This window comes from Watersipora subatra, chromosome 2, assembly GCF_963576615.1.
Source record: "Watersipora subatra chromosome 2, tzWatSuba1.1, whole genome shotgun sequence".
NCBI lineage: Eukaryota > Metazoa > Bryozoa > Gymnolaemata > Cheilostomatida > Watersiporidae > Watersipora > Watersipora subatra.
This window is the reverse complement of record NC_088709.1, coordinates 72,929,292-72,943,862: the sequence shown is the minus strand read 5'-3', so window position 1 is coordinate 72,943,862 and position 14,571 is coordinate 72,929,292. Positions and strand designations below refer to the sequence as shown.

Sequence of the window (14,571 nt, the reverse complement as noted above, 5' to 3'; positions counted from 1 at the left end):
CTAACATGAATATATTGTAGTTATGCTATACTAGTGGCTAGCAGTCTCATGTGCCTTGAGATCAGCTGTAATTATAGGATGCTGGGAGGTGGCTGAGTGGCACAGTGACTAGGACATCAGTCATCGAAGTGAAACAATTGAGTGAAATTCTTGTGCAGTGCATTGTTTTTCTTAAAGCCTCAAGCATCCTTTTGAATAGATGGACAGACAGAACTTTTACCATAGTAAAGATTTGAATTTTATTTAAAAGTTTACATTGTAATATAATGATATTAAAATACAAATAATATAAATGTAATAGATTTTTGAATATTAAATAATATAGCAAACAAACTTTTTTCACTACATAATGCCATATAATAATAAAATATAATATAATATACTATTTTTAATTCTTTGAATTACACTTTAGTGTGGTGATTTATACTTCAATAAATAAAATTTAATTATTTTATGCCATACGGTACTATATTGTATTATATTGGGCAATGTGAGATTATATCATATAACGATACATTAAATTTTATTATGCTACATTGAATTACCTCATGTTATGTTACATTGCAAAAAATTATGTTTTAATACAATTAGGTATGTAAAATGGCATTTTATTGTATTATTTTGAAGATAAATTATTTGATATATGGTTGCTACTTCTTTCATTGTTATTGAAGCAAGCTTTGTACGCATATCATGTTTTTGAAATTACTAAATGTTATGTAGCTAATCAATTCATGTGAATAACATTAAGTATATTGCAAAAAACTTGTAGTTTGGCACTAAAGTATTCAAAATAATTTTTTCGTTTAGATAGTGCAATAAAACTAAAAGAGAATCGGACAAAGTAAAGATTTATAGTAATATGACCTTATAGGCTACAATTATGCTGGACTGCCAGCAGGAAATCAGTGCTTTTGTGGAGACTCGTTTGGGATGTACGGAAAAGCTAATGAAGCAACATGTAAGAAACAGTGCGCAGGAGCTAGTGATGAGATCTGTGGAGGAAGTTGGAGAAATTCTGTGTTTAGCACCAGAGGGAGTATGTTTTAGAAACATTTTATTTAAGCATTTGCCTTTTACATATTCTTGCTTGCAATAGCTTTCTGAATTATTACATACAGCACAAATGATATATATATTGCAAATGCATAAAATATATTGGTGCATATATATATATAAAAAATTGTTTCTTCACCCCGGATACCCCGTATGGGTGGTAAATTCTGCTCTAACTCGGGTCTCCTACCAGAGACCTGGGAGTTTGAGCACTCGCCTCAAGATCTTAGCTGTTTCCAATAGCGCACATTTCTGCAACTCACCTGAGTTGATTGTTGTTGGCATTTAGGCAAGCCACATTTTATGCGTTGGTGTTATTGCAACCAGTGCCCCAATGACTACTGGGATTACAGTTGTTTTTACATTCCAGCATTTTTCAATCTCTTCTCCAAGAGGGAGATTTTTCTCTACCTTTTCTTTTTCTTTGCTGGCTATTTTGTGGTCATTGGGTACTAATATATCTATTATAGTATCCCTCTTGTTTTCCTTGTCTACCACCACTATATCTGGTTGGTTTGCTAGGACATGCTTGTCAGTTCGGATGTAGAAGTCCAAGAGGATCTTAGCGTGGTCATTTCCATTGACTTTACCAGGAGCTTCCCACCAGTGTTGTGGTTTATTAAAGCCATACTCATCACATAGACTTCTATACACAACACTTGCGACATGATTATGCCGCTCAGTGTATGCGTTTCCTGCTAGCTGCTTGCGTCCACTGATGATGTGTTGGATGGTCTCAGGTGCATCTTTGCACAGTCTGCATCTAGGATCGTCTCTAGTGTGATAGATTTTCGTTTGGAGTTGCCTTGTTGGGAGCACTTGCTCCTGGGCTGCCATGATTAGCGACTCTGTATTGGCCGTTAGGTTTCCTTTGTTCAGCCACATATATGTCTGGTGAAGATCGCTAACCTTAGATATTTGTTGGTGGTAAGCACCATGAAGAGGTTTCGTGTGCCAGTCAATTTCCTCATCATCAGGGCGTATGTCCGTTGTAAGAGCAGCTGATTGAAATTCAGCTAGCAACTTATCTGAAATGGCCATGGAGGCTGCATATGCTTTGATGCTTTTCTCCTCTTCTTTCACTGTCTGCTGTACACTTTTGAGTCCCCTACCGCCATCTTTCCTATCAAGATACAATCTAGTAGTATCAGATTTTGGGTGGAGTGCTCCATGCATGGTCAGCAGTTTACGAGTTGCTATATCTGTTTCTTTGATGGCTTCCTCAGTCCACTTTATTATGCCTGCTGGTTATCTTATTACTGGCAGTGCATAGGTATTTATTGCCATGACTTGGTTCTTGGCATTGAGCTGGCTCTGTAAGACCTGCCGAAGGCGTTTCTTGTACTCGGTAATGGCTTTGTGACGTACCTCGGCTTCGTGGTTGATGTTGCTTTGCATAATCCCCAAGTACTTGTACCCTTCTTCTATATCTTTGATGGTACCATTTGGCATTCTTAGGCCATCTGTGAGCATAGAATGGCCTTTCTTAAGAATTAGCTTTCCACATTTCTCAATACCAAAGGTCATTCCGATGTCCTTGCTGTATACCTGAGTGAGGTGTATTAGCGAATCATTGTCCCTTTCTTTGTTAGCGTACAGCTTGATGTCATCCATGTAGAATAGGTGGTTTATCTTGGCGCACTCTTAAGCTCATGCCCATATTGAGTCTTCTCCAGCATATTGCTTAGAGGGTTTAGGCATATGCAGAAGAGCAGCGGTGATAAGGAGTCACCTTGATGGATGCCTCGCTTAATTTTTACACTCGCTAGCTTTTTGCCATTAGCCTTCAGTTCCGTCTTCCATTTGGTCATTGACATATCGATGAATACCACCAGAGCAGGATGAAAATTGTACATACTGAGGCACTCAAGTATCCAACTATGGGGAATCGAGTCATAGGCCTTTCTGTAGTCAATCCAAGCCATGGCAAGATTGGTATGCCTTCTCCTGCTGTCTTGACAGACTGTCCGATATACCAATAACTGATGTTTGGCTCCTCGGGTGTTGCGCCCAATTCCTTTCTGAGCACTGGTCATATAGTGACTCATGTGCTCTTCCAGATTGCCTGCAACTATTATTGAGAGCAGTTTCCAAGTTGTGGGCAAGCACGTTATTGGTCGATAGTTTTTAGGATTCGGCCCCTGCTTTGGATCTTTTATCAGAAGTTCAGTTCATCCTTTGGTCAGCAATTCCGGATGGTCACCTTGTTCTATTTGGCATTCCATTTGCTTAACCATTCTAGTGTGAAGTGATGTCAATTTCTTCAACCAGAAGGCTTGAATCATGTCATGGCCAGGTGCTGTCCAGTTCTTCATACGCTGCACTCTGCACTTGATGTCCACTTCGCTGATGGTGAGTCCTTGCTGAACCACAGTGTGTTGATGGCTCTCTTTAAGCCTCTTCAGCCAATTTTCTGTGGCGTTATGAGTAGTCTTTTTCTCCCGGATGTCTTTCCAGAGCTTTGAAGTGCTGGATTGGGGAGAATATGACATTGGCTTCTGCAGTTCAATTTTGAACTGAGAATACACTCTAGATGGATTATTGATGAACAGTTTGTTCATTATCTTGTTATCCCGCTCTTTGGTGTACCGCTTCAGTCGTGCTGAGAGTGCTACTAGCTGCTGTTTGGCAGATTCTTGAGCTTTTATTGCGACTTCCTTTTTTGGACGCTCCAAACTGTGGTTAGATCCCTCACTGAGCCTACTAATTTTCTTGTGCAAGACCTTGACCTTATTTTGTAGCATTAGCTGCCAGATGGAATAGCTTGAAGCCTTGCTGGCAGTGGCTTAATACCCATCTCATCAAAGATGATGGTTGCTGTGCTGTAGATTAGGGCATCAGTCTCACTGATTGATCCAGTTGAAATCGACTCCAGTGCCAAATTAATGTCTTCTAAGCCTTCTTAGGTATGGCCTTGCTATCTCTCTAAAGTGGTACCTTGCTTCCATAATCATTAGCAGCTGGCATCTTGTTGATGATATTTTCCGCAAGCTCTTTCACCCTTGGGTCAAAGTGCATGTCTTTTTCAACCCGTGAGTCAATGCAAGATTGTGTATGTGTGACCATGTGTGTTGATATGCACTCCTCGTTGGTCGAGGTTACTTGGGTGAACTGTTGCCTAATTTCATCTACATCACGTTCCGATATGAGGTGCCGCTTGATTATGTTACTCATCTGAGCTACAAGTTGCTTAGCGGTTATTGGCAATTCATAGCGCATGTTTATCTACAGTTGACGCATCCTTCCCATGTAGCCCAACTTTTGAGGTTTACGCATAAAATAGCACTGCATGAAGTCCGTGTTAGCAGTTCGAGTCCATTTTATCCATTCTGAACCAGTAGCCCATTTTTCACTGCCTTGTTCTGGTTCAGCTACAGGCAGCACGGACCTTGTTTGACCAGACGACGTCCGAGCCGGCAAGGCTTTGGTTATTGCACTCATCATAGAAGTTGTAATGTAGATATTATACAAGCAAGGGTCATGTCTAAGGACCACCAGAAGGGTGCAATTGTTGGGGTTTGAACCTAGGACCTAATGATCACTGTCCCGATACCTCACCAACTGCGCTACATGTCATGTATATATATATATAAAAATCAATATATGAATACATATATTTCTCACACAATCTGTTCGTAGATTTTTCTATAACTTGCTATGGTTTCGATATGTCTGGTGGTGCACTACCAGTTTGGTTTTATTTTAAAATCTATAAAAAACTTAATTGTCATTATAATATGTGTTATAATAGTGTTATATGTGCTATAGTTGATACCAGATTTTCCATTCAAGTGGAAGCATTACATGTCTCTATTCTGTCAGTTTCTTCGCCATTATATATGTATTAGTCACACTTTTGATTGATCAGAATGTTTAAACCGTAATAAATTATGTCGATTTAGTTTTTGAACCATCAAATTTGTCAGACAGCCTCAAACAAAAAGAAATCCCAAGTGATAGAAAGTAAAAACACTCTTATTAAAATCTACTAAAAATTGTGTAGGTTCATATTTAAACACTTGAAAAGAAAATTAGATTTTGCTCATTATTTTGGCTCTCTAATAAAATGTAATTTCCATTTATAAGTTCAATTTAAAGTATTTTCATATATTCATATATGTTTTAGAACTTATTTCACCTCATTTGTTTCAGCTTCTCAGGCATCCCAATATCCCTCCCCTGTGACAGATATGGCATAATTTGCAATAGATCAATCGCTTTCTACTCAATCTCAAACTGGCCCAACTAAAGATCTCACACTTGGAGAGAACTGGTGGATGGTGGACTTAAGAAGGAAGTGTTACATAATGTCGGTTAGAGTGCACAACCAGGAATCATTACTAGGCAAGGAAATATACTTATTCTAATAAAAATGTTAAGTTCATTAACCTGTAAGCAACATAATGTGTGAATGCTTGACCATGATAGTGATATAATTAGTTTTGGTCATATGTTATTTATTCAATATGAGTCCAGTGAATAAGTAATTGTGGTTCTAGTGAGCAAGACAGTTTCAAGATGTCTTAGGAGTGTCTTGAACAATTTTTTTAATCTGAATTCCGAACTTGAGCAGAATCCCTTCCTTGTTCTGATCTTTCTACGTAGACAAAAAACAAACATACAACAAGACAGAAATGAACAAACTTAAACTTGCTAGCACTTTTACTCATAGTCCTTCATTTACTCTTATAACGTCATTAGTACCTTTACTTTTGAGTGCCTGCTAAAGCATTAAAACAAAAGGTGATTATGTTCCAGGTTTTCAGACTAACAATGTATCCGCGTTGCGCAGCGGATGAAAATGTTTTTCTGTTCACATTCAGTTTGAAACAAACTCACCAATTTGTGTAGCACTATTGACATTTTTTTAAACAATGTTACACTTTATTTAATTATTTTATTTAATTATTCATTATTCAGTTAACGAAACCATTCTATTGCAGGTAATCTTAATGAAAACAGGTTTCATGATGTTTTAATTGAAGTTGGCTACTATCCAACTGATCAGTGGCAGCACTGTGCATTTCAACATGGAACCCTTCCTAATGGAGAAATGAGAAACTATCAGTGTTTAAATGAAGTTCATGCAACATTCTTGGCAATCAGAAGTTATGCTCTCTCAGGCACGCATGTGAAGATAAGCCTCACAAAGAACCTTGATGGCGTTGCCAACCAGTTGATAATAAGAGAAGTTGAAGTTAAAGGTTTTTGTTTGGACTAAAGCTAAATATTTTCTGCTAATCCTTGTGTTTACTCTACTACTGTGAGGATGTTTATGTTGTTTATCAAGCTTCAAAAAATAAGTCTAATGCAACACACTTGTAAACAATAATCTATTGAAAGTTTTTGTAGTACTTGTCTTCAGCTATAAAATTGTTGTGTCGACCCTTTATAAGCTGTTGTCAAACTTCTTTAGTTTTATTCTTATTTGTGATGCAATAGTTGCTATTTTTCAGTGGTTAGCCCTTTCGGCGCAACTCTAGATTATGAAAAGACAACCCTGGAAAATGGAAAGACTGTTGCTACTACTATTTGTGGTGCACTATTTGCTAGTTTTACTGTAATAAAATTATTCATATTTAAAGTACCATTATTTAGTTTTGCATAAGAAAAGTTTGACTATGACTCATTTTACCGGTGGTTTATGAAACCAATTAGGAAAATCAGTGAGCTCAAAAAACAATCCATAGCAAAATAACTGAATTTAGCAGAACAGAAATATACTGGAGAAATTCACACAATATTTTAAAAGTTTACTATCCAGAAAATTGACTAGGCTTACCATTATAACCATAGAAGTTTAATACTGTATGTCATTTAGACAGTTATCTGGATACAATACTATATACAATTGACCAACTGAATCATGTCATCTTGCATAGCTGGCAGCTAAGAGCCTGACTGTGAAAAGCTCTAAGTCTATGGCAACTATCGCTTCAACAAAGGTTATTTCTCAAAACTAAAAGTTTTATGTGATTGCAGAACATGGCTAATTCTTATGTTCAACAGTTTGCTGACAGTTAAGTTACTAAAGATCCTATGATTATATTTTTGTTAGGCTGCTTATTCTGCAAACCTATTTATCCTTGCGGTAACTGAGAAACACAAGCTTTAATGCAAAAATTTGTTTACATTCAAAAGATTATATGAGCTTGGAATACTTACTTATAAATCATCGTGATAAAACTTCAGAAATTTTTAATTGTGAACTTCTGATGGAATCTTATGTCTCCTTGTGTACCATCACATATATTTTGCAAACAAAGGATATACACTTTGTTGTTAGCAAGGTAATGAATCATTTACATATCTTAGCTTTTGTATAGATGCACCGAGCTTTGAGGATTTTGAAAGCTTTCTGATTGAAGGTACGATTATGATAGACTTTAAATACATAAATGTTTTGTCATTCATCGGTGGGATTTGTGAGGAAGGAGAAAGGCCGATGGTAGTACCACTATGTATAGAGAATTGTGATTTTGGGTTACTTGATCGAGTGGGATGAGCTGGTTAGTTGTTCAGATTTACCTAGTACTAACTAGATGAAACATTTTGCATCATTTGCTCTGGTATTTTTGTAAGTTAAAAAGTTTCATGCTTAATCCGTCAGGGTTGGTTATGACCTTAAAATGTAACTTGACTATGTAAATATCACACTCAGCTTATATAGAATGTGACAATGTTTGCTTTCTGTTTGCCTTTTGGCCCGCAAAAACCTGAAATATTATTGTGAAATTTTTGCCGGCTAGAGAAAGTATATTCATCACTTTATTATGCTACCAGTTGCCTTGACTAAAGCATATTTAATAGTGTAATATTCCAAGGAGTCTCAGGCAACAGCCTGCCAGTCACGTCTGTAAACCTTCTTGTAAAACCAGCTTTTGTTACAGTGAGCAGTTTAGCTGTTAACATCACGTTTGCTTTTTACGAACCTTCTTGCTAGCCCATAGCTACTGGTCCAGTCAACATGGTCCAACTGATATTCAGAAACTGCTCTCGTTTGTTTGAGAATGCCAATTAATTTAAAAAGCATTGATATTTTCTGACATCCTTAATTTCGGCTTTCAAATAGCTAATGATATGTCTTACTTGGCCAAAGAGATATTTGTACACAGAAATCTGACTACTAGAAGTTGCATGATGTAAATGCTTGATTATATAATAGAAAATGATATAATTCTAGTTCAATATGTTTTAAATGTTTATAGATTTCCAAAATCTGTGAAACTGCCCTCAAAGTTTTAAATATTTTAACTCATCAAAGTTCAAACTTTTAGTAGGCGTACAAGTTCCTTTTTTGGCTTATGCAATGCTGGTGAAAACGAAAATGACAAAGACTATTAAGCTGCACCATAGCAATATGTGAAATAATAATAACTGTAAACACAAACCAACAACATTGAAGATTAATCTTTGACATAAAAGCCTTGGTAGAAACGTAGTTTTTTGATCCCGCATACAGTTTTTTCAAAGTTTACTGATGGGTGAGAGCTAATCAGATTTAGAACTTAAGCCTCTACTGGCATTCGATCGAAAGTTAAAAAAATTAATGAGACATATTGACAGCATGTTCAGCGTTATGTATGGCCTGCCAAATAAGTAACTAACTCGGTAAGTAATCTTAAAGTTTGACAGCAGTGAAGGCCCCTATTGTGGAGATGTCGCATTTTGCTACCGGACAGGGTAAAAAGAAAAATATGTTTTTTTTAAAACTGGCATGAATGTGTGCAAAAAAAACATTGGGCCTACAAGGCCTACCAAGCCTGATCAGCTTCCAGTGTTTCAACATATTCAGATGAACTCTTCAATCACGGATAAAAGTTTCGAGGCTGATAACTCAATATTGCATAACACCAGTTAACATCTAACTTAACCTTAAAGTATACATGTAAAGAGTTGACTGGTAGTTTGTTTTATAAGCATAAAAGCTTACTATTACATTCATTCCTTGTTACCGTTTATCATGGTTAAGTCCTTCAACTGTTCTTGTAACCAAAAAACTGTTCGTTAACAACCGTATAATGACGATTGATAAATTGCCTATTTTATTTTTATATTATATATTAGCAGAATAGATATTTCATACATTTTATAGAGTTTAGACTTCGGAATGCTTCAAGATATTTATGAAAACAACTACTACCGAGGGAACACTACGAACCGACTAGTTCCCCTAAAATGGAACCAAGTTGAGTCGTTAAAAAAAGGAACATAATTATAGGTCAATGTCTGACATGGTCTGTACAAATATTTGGTAGCAGCTATATACTAATATAATAAACTTCAACATACTACAATACAAGCATTATATGATATATATAAATAAAACTATTTTATATTATGCTGTTTTATTATGTGTGAATTACAGAAAAAAGCCGAAACTTGGTAGGGACGGTTTAAACAACAGTTGTCAACCTAAAAAAAATTTTTAAAATGATGCAAAGCAAAGTTAAATAAAAGAGACAGACAACAACATGATGTGAAATTAGCCAAAAGCATTCTCCATATCATCTATTTTTTCAGTGACTATCAACAATTTAAGATCTATAGCCGGAATGCGTACCAACATTTTGTTGTGGAATGTGATCTACTGAGAGCTGAGCCTAGGCTGTGCTCAGTCAGGCAGAATAACAAGGTGGGAGTTAAGCCAGCCAGAGCCAAGCCAAGCGGAGTTGCGTAGAGCCAAGCCAACTCAAAGCTGAGCCGGGTCAAGCCCAGCCAAGTAGAACAAGAGGCCGAGTCTACCTGTTACATTTTTGCTGGAGAACAGGGCTGTTCTGGGCCAGTTCATTGCATGTGCTTGACTATTCTTGTACTCTTATGAAAAAATCAGAAACACATGTATAAACTTATGCATCGAGTCTTATACTGGTGGAGTAAGTAAGGGTGGCACAAAACCTTTACAATATACCAATGTAGCTTGAGATACCATGATTTGCTGATAATGATCGCATTTATTTTGATTGGATCATGAGATTTTATAAAACTCAGCTTATATAAAGCAAAGCTTACTAGTTATACTTGCATCTGTCTTGTACATATTCTTTGAGGAATGGAGAAAGCTTGTTAACTCACTGTGATTGTGGGTGAGTAGCTTTATGAAGGCCATATTCATATAACATTTACTTACACAAACTGGAACTCCACTGTCTCTGGAAATCTCCTAGAATCTATTCACACCAGATCTATTGATCAGTTATTTTGATTTGTACTTAATAAACTCCTTAATCACTCCAATCTCTACTCTACTCACTTAAAAAGACTTTTTTTAAGTTTTCAACTCTAAAAACAAAGGTAAAAGTTTACAGTTACTGAGAACTCATTACCAAATTACTAATAAGACACATTGTACAAATTTTATTAGTAACTGGGTAGTCTACATATACTTCTGATGGAATAAATGATAGTTATGTTTTACAAGCACCTGAAGTTACAAAATGAAGGTTGTATATCGTTATACACAAACCCTTCACAGATAAAATACACTGACAGATACTGTAGATAGTAAACCATGCCCCTACACGCCATTAAAAGTAATTTAGCCTTGTTTGTTTACACTCTCATCATTTATAATAACCTGTGTCTTGTTTACTTTACTATTAAAGAGGAAGTAAATAAAATTGTTAGTTCTATGTTTCATCATGCTAACATTCAAAGCATAATTGTTACGCTTTAAAATAAAGTTAAAACAAATAATGTTGTTGTTACAATTTAAAACCTGTGCTTATAAACTTGTTAATTAATTTGGTAAACCATTCAACAGAATTTCTAAAGATGTGGCTACTTAAAGGTTGACTTAAAGTACCCTAGTTAATCAGAGATTTTGCTCAGCACTGATTTTTCTGTTACAGTCAGCCATCAAATAAATACTTTATTTGAAAAATACTGTTCTTGACATAATAATATGATATAATTGTTTGTTACACAACAGAAGCTCTGGTTTGAACAACCAATATAATTACAAGTCAGCTTTGCGAAAAAAGTTTAGTTTAATTAAAGTGAATTCCTTCTTTCTGTTCGTTTCGATGACTAACATGTGAGCACATTTTGGGATTTAACTCTTTTGGTGTTTAAAGATTGGCAAAAGAGTCTTTATAGTGTTTATATTTTGCTTTTCTTTTCTAGAACCTGATTTTATTACTACATAAATTATTTTTAAATTATAGCTTTTAAGAAAGTATCAATTTTATATTATTTTCTAATATGTCATATTTAGCAAAGATTGATAACAGCAATTTAACAATAACCATCTCTGTTGCATGTTATGCTATACAGCTTTCAGCTGAGTTTATCATTATGATTTAGCTACGATACATACATTTCAAGGACTACACTGTTACCAATGCATTAGCCAATCAACTCCAAGTTTTGGTAAAGGGAGATATGCAGACCCTAATTCCCTCATCTACTGTCCTAGTACCTCAGTTTCCTGCATGACAACCGTGGTGGATGACAGAAAATGTGGGTTGCGCTATTATCAAACAGTAGTCTAGACTATTATCAAAATAACTAGATATGACCTTGACCAAAAAACAAATTATGTTTTAGCTGATAAGCATTATGCAAACTTATAAATATATATCTTAGTTTAACAAAAAACTCAAATCTGTATGACTTTAGAGAACGTAAACTACAATAATTGTTTTGTGTAGTTTTTGTTTTCTTGCTAGTGCTGCACCTTAGGGGTGAAGCCTTATTTTACAAAGTGCATCAACTTACAGATTTTTAATGATTTTTTAGCAACAACTGTTGTACGAGGTTGTCCTTCCAAGAAAATTGCCTTTGGATGCAACACTACCAAGATTTTCATAAGCTCCTATGAGCTTTGTGGTTGCTATACTGATGGATGTAATGCTGAACCCTACAAGACGCTGCTTTCTCCCACTCTTTCTGCCCAGATGTTATATAACAACACTCCCACTGCCAACCAAGGCTCCGTGGTGACTGATTGTAAATGTTATTGCACTTGTATGCAAAGAAAATAATTTTTTATAATATGTAATATGAACAATAATACATTTTCTTTAAACTTTTGCATTCAAAATTATATTCATAATGTTTTTATGCTATGAATGGTAATTGCAGATGCTGAAAGACAAAATAAATAAAAAAGAATAATATTCTATTCAAAAATATTATTCTTGGCTACATAGACTTAACTTTTACAGACAAATAATAAAATCATAATATTGAGTTGGTTGAGGCCTTTGTACAATTTACTACTTAGACATGTTACTATTAGCTCTCTCGGTAGGTTTACATGTATTTACATGTAGAAATTAGACCCACAGTGAAAAGAATTTTTCCTACCATCAAATTGTTACAAAAAGTGATGCCTAATCTCTAAAGTCAAACTATTTTAGCCTTTTAACAAAGTATCACCTTCATATGATAACCTGATAGATTTTTACATCTTTACATCTTTAACTTGTGAAGGGTTTCATAGTCTTTATAGAGAACAGCATTTACTAATGTTTTAGTGAAATAGAAGAAAGGAAGCCAAAAAATAGATTCGGTTGCCCAGTACATATAGGTGAAAAATGGTCAACTGACAGGCTAATAAAGCTGCACGACTTCAATTTTCAACAACTATCATTCTACTATGCTATAATGGGTCATTTCTACTTAAATATGTCTATCCACCACTGCTGTATAAAAATATATATTAAATAGTGACTGCTTTATAGAGGTTTATTATTATGCTATACACTATTCTACATAGCTTCATCTGATTGCTCCACATAGATATATCTGACACGTTTGATTTGTTGATGTTCACCAGTGTACATAAATACATCTATTTATTCACCGATGTACATAGATTCTTCTCCTTTATCTGGTATAAGCTAGAAACTAAATAGAAAAACTCTGAGCCACAGAATTGTGGTTTATATAAGAGCTGTTATTATCAGAAGCTCATATTACAAATATCAAATACTACATGAATCCTTTGTTATTGCTTAAGGATATCACTTTAGACTAGTCAATCTATTAAGACAGATAACATAAAATGCTAAGTGTATTCATATGAACTTCACTAAAAACTCGATGAGTTATGATAATTGCTGCTAAAATAAATACAGTTCTATTAGCAGTGTCCATTAGCAACCAGCAAAATATCGATTTCACAAAGAACATATTCTACTTAATAGTTTATCTCGTCGTAGCACACTTTTTGCATAACTTTTGATAATTGTTAGCCTTTTTAGCTAGACATAATTTCTTACTTTCAATTCTCAACCTTTAATCTATAAAAAAATCTTTGACCTTAGACTCTTTCCTTAGATGTTTAAGAAAAGTGTTCAAGAGTGACAGTTTTTCACACAGATATACCCACAATTAGCATCGTTACAATTAGGTCAGTGAAATATAAGTGTGTATTTCAGAAAGGATTATAATTCTTCAAAATCGTTTACACCGGTGTAAACTGTTTGGCAGAGACTATACTTATCTACAAATGCTTACTGCTATGATGTCTTTTAGAAAAATTACTGACTCACTCATACAAAGTGGTTTGTCAGAGTCAAAATTTTACTTAGAACAAACAACGTCATTACGCTGCAGTACAAACAATGTCTTTAGTCACCTGTCAATTTCAGTCAAGATATAACACACAGGCATAAACTCAATGCACCTGTATGTAGGCAATGTCTAGTGTTTGCATATCTTACCGCGCCACTTATTACTGTCAGTATGTGTTCTGATTTGGACCATGTATGTTGGTCCGTGTACTGATTGAAAAAATATGTTCTGGCCTGTGTAAATATGATAGAGCATATGTTAGTAGGAGTATGTTTGGTTCAGTGCGTTCGAGTATGTGTATTGAGTAGCAAAGTATAAATCGGTATGTATATAAATTTGTAGAGTACATATTGGTATGCGTACAGAATTGAAGAGTATTTATTGATAAGCATACATAAAAGTAAAGTACAAGGGACCACATTTAGATGTGGTTAGAGTGTATGTCGGAATGTGTGGAGTTTTATAAAGTACATCATGATATCTGTACAGGCTGTTACAGGGTATGTTGGAATGTACGTATTTAGTAGTCTGTACAAGCAGGTTCAAATTTACTACAGTGAAAAAACAACAGAACCAATTACACAAACATAAACACCTTAAAATATTAAACGTGTATTTTGCACATTTATTCTGTATTATGTACAAAGATAGGTTTTGATAAAACTAGTGTACTATTTTTAAAAAAGAATTTAAAGGTTGTTAAAAGGATTGACAAAACATGTAAAATAATTTAATCTGAACAAAGCTTCATAAACAATATCAGATTAAAATTCTGACTTGTCATGATAAAGCTCATCATCTAGACATATAAACAAACAACTTGAAGATTTAAGGTTGTATCAAATTTTTTAGTTCTTCAATGCTTGTGTAAGAGTAATTTAAGTACATCTTCACAGTTAAAATCGTCTGAAGATTTCTCACTGTTATTTAGAAGCAACTCTTCCAAGCTCAAGTAATTTTTTGAATGTAAACAATTTTTAAATGAAGCAGTAA

At 34.9% G+C, this 14,571-nt stretch overlaps 1 long non-coding RNA gene across 1 annotated transcript; it reads left to right on the top strand.

Moving 5' to 3' along the window:
* Nucleotides 1–10,094: 10,094 nt before the first annotated feature.
* LOC137388749 (uncharacterized) lies at nt 10,095–12,216 on the top strand. Its single transcript, XR_010978016.1, has 3 exons — nt 10,095–10,142; nt 11,383–11,517; nt 11,797–12,216. It is a non-coding gene; the product is annotated as an uncharacterized lncRNA (long non-coding RNA).
* Nucleotides 12,217–14,571: the final 2,355 nt, after the last annotated feature.